Source organism: Balaenoptera ricei, chromosome 7, assembly GCF_028023285.1.
Source record: "Balaenoptera ricei isolate mBalRic1 chromosome 7, mBalRic1.hap2, whole genome shotgun sequence".
Classification (NCBI taxonomy): domain Eukaryota; kingdom Metazoa; phylum Chordata; class Mammalia; order Artiodactyla; family Balaenopteridae; genus Balaenoptera; species Balaenoptera ricei.
The window spans coordinates 111,782,173-111,791,896 of NC_082645.1; positions in this window are offsets into that span (position 1 = coordinate 111,782,173).

Sequence of the window (9,724 nt, forward strand, 5' to 3'; positions counted from 1 at the left end):
GATGAAAATAGCTAGTATGAAGTGCAGGACAAAAAGATTTTTTGTTGTTGTTTAATTGTTACGCTGTTGGTGAAGGCTAAGTGTGGGGTGTGTGAATGAAAAATGTTGCCTGCCATATCAGCAAACAAGCGATGATCCGATGCGGTCATCAAGCTCTCAGCCACTGCTGCTGCCCCCAACAGTGAGCGCTGAGGGGACTCAGGATGGAGACAAACAGGCTGCCCACTGCCAAGCCCTCAGCCCCTGCAGCCACCTGCAACGGTGCACCCTGGGGAGACTCAGGATGGGAAAGCACAGGATATGGCCTTAGATAGCTGCAGTGCATATCAAAGGAATGATTTCAATGACCTCAGATTCTTGCATCTTCCCGGACATAGAAAAGTGCTAAATTTATTAACTTGAGTTATCTGGTTTTCTTTAACTATCACTAATCTTTTGATGCTCCAACTATTTGGTCTTTGTTACAAAACTCCTATATATCCTGGCTCCTCCCTTACCTCTTCAGAGCAGACCCTCAGAGCTATCTGAGAGGCTGCCTCCTGGGCTTGAGGTCCTCAGAAATCCGGCCGAATAAAATATAATTCTCAGTTTTTACACTGTGCATCTTTTTACAGTTGACAGGTAATCGCCAGGATCTCTTTTTCCCAAGGCCTGACGTGTCCTTCCACGCAGAGAGGCTCTGTCACTGTGAATTCCCACCTCCCTCCTTCCCCAGGAGAGGAAAGTTCTTACTGATGAGGTCCAGAGAGGAACGGGACATATAGAGCCCTCCCACTTCCTTCCCCTTTGCTCTCCAGAGCCACTGTACCCAGGAAGTGTGGCTTCTGGTCTGTTCTACCATGCTGTGTTACGGTGACAGTCCCACTGCATGGGGATACCTATGATGGTCCAGCCCGCCTGCAACTGGTGGGTAAATCTGGAAGTTCTGTGGTTCAGTTTGACAAAGCTCATTTCCCCCCAGACATATGCCACATTCTCCAAAATCAGCATTATTGTAAATTAAGATAGTATTTTGGTCAACCATCTGCCTTATTTCCCAGTTGGTTCAGAACTTGGATAAGGAAGAGGGGTGCTATTCATTGGGCCCCTCTCAAGCTCCAGCTTTTTTGTGGAGGGGCAGAAACTTTCAGAAAGAAGGAATGGAATCTGTGGGTCAAAATAGCACATAGAGAGATGTAGATGAATTTGAGACACATGGCTTTGTTCCTTGAACTTCAGTATGTAATGCATGAATGGAATGTTTTGACTTTGCAGGTTGAGCTACTCATATTGGACCAACCATTAAGTTGGAGGTAACCTGAGTTTGCAATTGACTTTTTACTCTTGAGACCTGATAAACAGTTGAAGTTTAGTTGTGTGTCACTTGGAATTCTCACCTTGGCAGATCACTGCAGTTGGATGGTGATTCTGTTCACAGGCAAGTAGCTGTCTTGATAGAGTAAGGGCTATGCATGTTAAGTCTAAAGCAGGTGGCTTTAAGACCTTACCTGTTTTGGGCAAATCCAAGCACTTCAGTAGACGCTCAGGCCGCAGGGACCAAGCCAGATGTTGACAAGGAAGGTGGCCTTTGCAATAAATAGGGCTATAGCCTGACATAAAAATATGCAAGCCTTTTCTTAAGCTTTTCTTAAGACAATATAGCTAAGGCAAAGATCCATTATAGGGAAGAGCGTTTTTCCATATACGAGCCTTTCAGACATTAATGAACAGAAAAATATATGCCATTTTCAAAAGGGAAGGCCACCAAGTACTCTATGATCTATGAAGCATTAGTGAGAATCAAGATCAAACCTTTAACTCTAGGCCTAGGAATCCCAAATTCCATTCTGCTTTTAGAGTCAAGGTCGGAATTATGACAAGACCAATCTCAGATTCATGTGCCTTCTCCACAGGTTCAGGAGTTGGGAAACACTCCAAATCAAAAGAAGCATATAAGGAAAAAAAGATATTCATTCCAGCAAACAACATCTGTGTTGAAGAAGGGAGAAGGCTACCTAATCAGCAGGTTAAACTGTTACTATTCATCTGGATCATTCTGAAGTTGTAGGGAACGAGCATCAGGAAATCAATCAAGACACCTCCCACTCCTGCCCAAGAGGTGTGGAGACAGAACAGCAGCAAGACTTGGGGAGCAGTGCCCACTTGGCTCTGAATTTTGGAAGTATTAAGAGCGATTTGAACTCAGGAATCAGGAAATAGCCATCCCTAGCTGAAACACAGATGAGGGTGAGGGGAACCTTCCCTGGGAGGCAGGTTTCACAGGCCTCTCTTATGTCATAGAAAGAGAAGACTAGGACTTACCATGCTCACTAATGGGTTATACTGTGTTCCCCCAAATGTTTTATACTGAAGTTCTAACCCCCAGTACCTCATAATGTGACCTTACCTGGAGATAGGGTCTTTATACAGGTAATCAATTAAAATGAAGTCATTAGGAAGGGCCCTAAGACTGGCCTTATAAAAAGAAGAAGTTTAGACAGAAAAACACATAAGCAGAGAATACCATGTGAACATGAAGACGACCCTTTAGAAGCCGAGGAGATAGGCCTGGAACAGATCCTTCCTTCATAGCCCTCAGGAGGAACCAACCTAGCCAACATTTTGATTTTGGACTTGTAGCCTCCAGAACTGTGAGGCAATAGATTTCTGTTAAATACCCAGTTTGTGGTACTTTGTTACAGCACCCCTGGCAAAATAATATGCCTTCACAAGGATGTATGGACATTAGGCCACTGGATCAAGCCTTCACTCCATCTAGTCTCTGAGAGCTGAGAAATAAAAATTGAGACTTTCGACAAAGAAAAAAAAAAGAAATTCAAATTAAACCTTGTGAATGGTGCTTCCGCCGTTGCAAATTTCTGAGCTTTGCAAGAAGGTAACAACATTTCTAATGTGCCCTGTCAGTACATTTGTGTAATTTCCTGCTAAATAAGGTAAGTGCAGAGTATCTAGGTTTACCTCCTGCTGAGAAAGTTCTCCCAATTCGGCTTAAGTTCACAGGTCATGGAACCTGGCTGCTCACTGGCTTAGGCTGATAAACGTCGTGGAGAAACTAAAAACTAAGATTTTGTCCTTTTACCCTCATTTTAGACTTCAATTATTATTATTGTTATTATTTTTTACTCTAACTTGCAAGGCGATTTAAGGTTTCCATAGGAAATTAACAAGAGAAGAGGACTTATTTTGACATTTGAGGCATCTAATACTGCCATTTTAAAATTGGAATATACTTATCGCACGAGCTCTTTGACAATCTCAGAGAGGCTGACTTGCAGTTGCCCAGACATATTTTGGGATCAGAAATATAATAAGGGGTGACATTTTAGCCTTGGGTAACAAATGGCCATAGGATTTGATCTGCATAATACACTGTTCTGACCCATCCCCAGAGGACCTAGGAGAGCAAGCAAAGGCAGGAATTAGTATCGCGAAGGGGAGGGGTGGACCAGCTCGCTTTTCAGACCACACAGCCCTAGGAGTGAGCCAGCCTTTCTAGATTATTCAGAAGGCAATATTTCAAAAAACCGGAACGAATTCCATTCGAAAAGACTGTCTTAACGTGACTCTATTACTGGGAGACAATTAGATTAGACATGCTTCTCTAACCCTCTCCAGGAAACAATGGCAACACTCTTCCCAGGAAGCCAAGTTGACTGTCACCCTCCCGCATGCGCGGCAGCTGTTTAAATCCACAGCCAGTTTTTAAAGAAGAGTTATAAGATACTCAGAATTGCCTGTGATCGATAAAGTGGGAGATGAGCCACATCACTGGAATTGCGGGGCCCAAATTGAAGCACACCTCGAGAAACATCTGAAACACCATTTAATGCGAAGTCGTGTGCCCACTACTCGCTGAACCCATTTTCTTCTGGTTACAAGGGTTCATCTCAAGGAGACATGCTGAGGTCAGCTGGAGTTCTGCCTGCCGAATACAAAAAGTTCTGTTTGCACTGGCCGACAAAGGGGAAGGTGACAATCTACCTGAAGTGAAAAAAGACGCAGAACAGTCCCTGGATCCAAATTTGGCCAATACTGTTCAGCTGAGCTGCCAGGAACCCACATGACATGCTCATGAAAAGCGATCTGTCCCTGCACAGGCCCGCCCTCCATGGAAATGACCAAAGCTAAATAGATGTGCATTTCAACCAATATTACTCCCAACACAGATCAGAACAGAACTTGTGTCTCAGAAACACCAAAAGTGTGGATGTTTTTGTATCTGAACAGTGGGTGGGGTTGAACATAGATATAAGGAAAGATGGAAGAATACAACGAGGCCATCAGCTTCCAGTGTAGCCAATTAAAACCCTTTCCTTAGCGGAATAAAGCAAACGTGGGAATGAAAGTGGCAAAAAGTAATTGCATTTCAAAACTGAGGCAGCTAAAAGCTGCAAGTATGAGGAATTCAATTATAACAATGTAACAAAAAATAAATAGAGCAAGTAAACACATATTTGCCAGAAATTATGATGGTCAATCCAAGCTGATTCTGCAGTTGCAGTTCCAATGCTGGTCTAACCACCCAAAAAGAAATAAAATAATGATTTCACTAACCCTGAATCCTGATCTGAATTTTCTTCCAATCACTTGGATCATCTTGTCCTTTTTTAAGTTTAATGAGAAAGATTATGAAGCAGTCAATCTGAACGTCTAATTTTAAAAAAGAAATGCCTGGGGTTTTTAATTCAAGAAAGATAAATTTAGAAAATAAAAAAAGTGAATAAAAGTAATGGGTAAATAAATAACCTATTTCAATATTCAACAATTAACATTGATATAAACTTCCATTGTTTCATATGCATAGAAAATCTAGCATATATAATGTTAGTCGTGTAACATACATTATCATTTGTGTTTTTGCTTTTTACTTAACATTATATCATTAGTATTTTTAATGTTGTCTTCCTAGCCACAATTTTTAATAGCTGCACAACATGCCTTTAATAGATGTGCTTAATTTCCCTCATATCATATTGAATAGTTTTTTCTTTCCTTGTTGTTTTCTCATTAGTATTAGCACTACTGATATTTAATAATAGCAAACACATATACAGTTAACCCTTGAGCAGCATGAGTTAGAACTGCATGGGTCCACTTATACATAAATTTTTTTCACTAAATACGTACTATAGTACTACACAATCCACAGAGGGCCAGCTGTGAAGTTATGTGTGAATTTTCAACTGCATGGTGGGTCATCACCCCTCACCCCTAAGTTTGTTGTTCAAGGGTCAACTGCATACTGATCAGTATGTGAGGTGCACTTTATATATTAATTCAATCCAAGGGAGGGGACCTTGTGAAATGGGTGCTTTTATCCCCATTTTACAGATGAAGAAACTGAAGCACAGAGCATTCACCCAGATACTATAGCAGAACAAGGTTTCTAACCAAGGCAATCTGGCCCTGAGTCCATGCTTTTGATCATTATACTATGTGTAGACATATTTTTTTTCTCCTCTTACTTAGGATTGTTTTTCTTAAGATAGATTTTCTGAGTAGTAGAATAAGTAGACAAGAATGGATGAACATTTCAAAGATTCTCAAAATATAATCGCTGAATTGCTTCCCCAACTGTTACGAATATTGTACCATCATTTGCTCCTAAATCTACACATTGTGAAGCCATGTATTCAGTTCTAAATATTCAAGACTATCCTTTCTTTATTGTGTTTTCCTTTGATCAATAGAAAATGACTCCCCAATTTTTCTATTAAATATTTTTCTAATAATTAACTATACTTGTCTAACTTTAATGCTATTAGGTTAAATTATTTTGTTTATTTGTTGTTATTTGTGCAGTTTTTTTACATTCACCTAGTTTATACTTGTCCAGTCTTTTACTTTAACCTTCCAGTGTCTTTTTGTTTTTGATATACCTCTTATAAGTAGTAAATTATTGAATTGATTTTAAAGGTCCAACGAATTTATATTGTTTTTCCACCACTTTTATACCACTATACCTCTGGTATCACTCAGGATATCGTATGTGTGTTTATAATTAAAATTGATCTACAGACTGATTAACTTCCTTCCAACCTTGTCATTTTGGATACCTGAGTCCTATTTATTTCTTAGAATTAATTTGAAAATTTCTCAGATTTCCTATGTTGGAGAGTTTAAATGGCATGAGAGTAATCAACTCACTGACTATCTGAAAGAACTCAAAGTAAAACTTTCTGGACCCAGAAAAACTGAAGGAGGGGAGAACACAGTACTTTTTTATAATGAGTTTCAATGTATTTCATAGTTACATGTCAATTCAGATTTTTAAAATTCTTCTTGAAGCAATTTTACAAATTTGTATTTTCAATAAATTGCCTATTTAACTGAAATTTAAACATGTATTAACATAAATTTTAAATAATATTCTTTCATAATTAAAAAAAGAACCTTTACATTTCTGGTTATATCTCCTTTTAAATTTATAATGCAGTGTGTCTGTGGTTACTCATTTTACCTCTCAGTTATTATCCCACTTTATTGGATTTTTCAGACCACTGGGACTTGAAATAGTTCACATATTTCAATATTTCTTATCTTTTGTTTATTTATATACTTCACTAATTTCTGCTTTGATCTACAGTAATGCTGTTTTTTTCTCCCTAGGAATGTGTTACAGCTGCTTTTCTTAGCCTCTTGAATTGAAAACATTCTTTCTTCCTTCATTCTTCTTCATTCTTTCTGATTAAATAACAAAGCATCAGCTACATTCCACAAATATTGATGTTATGTGATTATAATCATTATATTTAAATCAGTTTAGTGTGGTGCTTTAAAATATGTTCACTATGGGACACTCTCTTCAAAAAGTGTAGCCTCATTTGCCTCCTGTTAGGTGTGGGCTGTTCTCAGTGAGTCACTTAGAATGAGTAGAATAAGGTGGAAAGGACAGGGGGTAACTTTTGAGATAGGTCATAAAAGCTTGCCCCTCTCTCTCAGTTCACGCCCCCTGGGCTGCCATGTTGCAAGCAGCCTTATGGAGAAGCCCATGCGGCAAGGAACTAAGGCCTCCTGCCAACAGCCATGTGAGTGTGCCATCTTGAAATTAGATCTTCCGCGTCTAGTCAAGCCTCAGATGACAGCAACCTTGGTTCCCATCTTGACTGCTCATGAGACACCTTCAGTCAGAACCACCCAGGTAAGCTGCTTCTGAATTCTGACCCACAGAAACTGTGAAATAATAAATGTTTATTGTTTTAAGTCTCTAAGTTTGGGGGGTAATTTGTGATACAGTAGTAAGTAATACAACAAAATATCACAGCTTTTTATTTCTTCTTTGACTTTAGATTTGAGGTTTTTTGACCATACGTCATTGGATATACTTGTGTCATGGTTCTTGTAAACCTTTTTCTAAGGCCTTTTTGATAAGAAAGTAAATTTTATACAATTGCAGCTATTTATAAGTTATTATATATAATAATGGTTTAATATATAAGCAAATTTTTTGGTTTAATATATAATCAAATTTTGTGAATACTGTGTGGATGCTGAAAAAAGTGATGTGTATCTGTGTTTATGATACCAATCTGATAAATTAATCTGATAAAGTATATTATTCAAACCTGATATAAACTCATTTATATTTTATTTACTTCAACAACTGAGATTGCAATGATAAAATCTCTTGTAGGTATTGTATTTCAGTCCATTTCATCTTGATTTTGAAAAAATTTTTATCACAGTAATGTTTTTGTGAAAAAGTTTCTTAGTAGTTATATACTCATTTTAAAATGAATTAGTTAAAATTATAAGAGAAACTTTTGAAAAATTAGTGTAATGAAAATTCCCCATTGATTTTTATTATATTTACTGCATTCCTAATATTAATACTGTAATACTCTACTATTACATTTTCCTGATACAGCTTTCCTCATTTTTCACACTTAACTTTTTAGCCTTTGTTATAAAGTTTTCTCTTGTAAATAGCATTTAATTGCTATACTTTGATCTGAGAGCATTTGACTTTTAATTGGGGGATTTAATCAATTCACTTTTGATTTTATAATCATTTAGTGCTAAGCTTTCCTCTTTTCCTTTAATTGTTCATGGATATATTTTTTTCTGTCTTTTAACATATGAATTTTTTTGTTGTTTTTCTTGCTAGTCGTTTTGTTTAAATTAAACAATGTTTGTGAGGGTCTCTATGCTAATAATAATTTGAAGAGTTCCCTTTAAATTTTTCATAAGCGCTCCTTAACTTACATTTATCTAAATATCAAGGACCAAAATGAAAAGTTCACTTTTGGTTCTCTTTATGTGAGATCAATAGTTTAGTACACTTTCACTTTCCTTCATCTATTAATATATTTGAAGTTTTAGATCAAGAATATTATATTTGTTCCATGACATGGAACCAGACTGCACCATAAGATGAAATTTTCAAGAGTTTTTCTTCCTTATAATGAGTGTCACTTCTTTCTGTAGTCTAAGACTTTTGAAAGTTGCTCTTTTAATTTTCCAATCGGGGATATTCTAAGAGAAATTAGGAAAATCTGTATTAGAGAATGTAGTGAGAGCCCATTTCCCATTTTCCACCAGATATCTACTTAAGACCATTTTGAAACTCCTCTACTCTCCTCTATCACATCTCCACTCATTCTTAGCAGATTAACCCTTCTCTTATTTCACAAATAGAAGGAAAAATCATCAGACAGGGATGCTCGCTATTTCCTATGACCGCATTAATGTTTTTGATTTCATACAGTTATTTTTTATTCTACCCTTGTAATAAAGTTATGTTTTGTTTTCATTTATCTTGTGCAAAAATAATTAGAAAGTGAATTCCTCTTGGTATACATATTATATGTATATATTACATATAACAATACGTTTTCAACATCCAGTCTCAAATAAAATAACTTTAATGTGTTTGGTACTTCTGACTTGGGTTTATATAATCTCATTGTAAAATGAAAAATAAAAGATTCCTCTCAAATGTGAACATGGCTTGAATTTTAGATAAAGTTAAGGAATTACATTTTTGGTGGGATTATGCTATTGCATTTATGTTTGGCTTAGAAGTCCTTATCTTTTTAGATATGCATATTGAAATACTTATTAATAAAAGTATATTGTCTTGGATTTGTTTCTAAATCATCTGGTGTTGGGGAGAGTGGGTTGGAATACAGAAAAAGACATACTGGACTTGGGTTGATAATTGTTGAAGCTGAGTGATGGGTATATGGGAGTTCATTATGCTATTTTCTCTTTTTTTATATATACCCGAAATTTTCCGTAATGATAAGTTAAAAATAATCACCTTAACAACATTTTAAACTATTATACCCCTACAAATATATAAACACATATGAAGCTGATTTTAACAATCACTACCAGGTCCCTACTGCTACAACTTCTTTTCTAAGTTTCTAATCATTTGGTGAACAAGTTCACCTCTTTGGAAAATCTCTTTCAGGAATTACTACAGATAGTATGTTTTCAGACAGGCTGAATCTGAGCTATTTATGAAAGCTTAATATGAAAATATGTCTGTTGTCTTCATCAGTTGACTTGGATATTCTTGAACCCAGGAAAATTTTACACTGGCATCTGGTTTACTTGTATAAAATACTTGTGACTTGATAAAAATATCCTCTGCTTTAGAAGTAACAGGGACCAGTGCTTGACAAGTGCTTCGAACAATTTTCCTACTCAGAACTGCTAAGTCAAGTCTTGTGAATCACAAAAGCATGTGCACTGTGACCTAGAAGAGTTGGTCGAG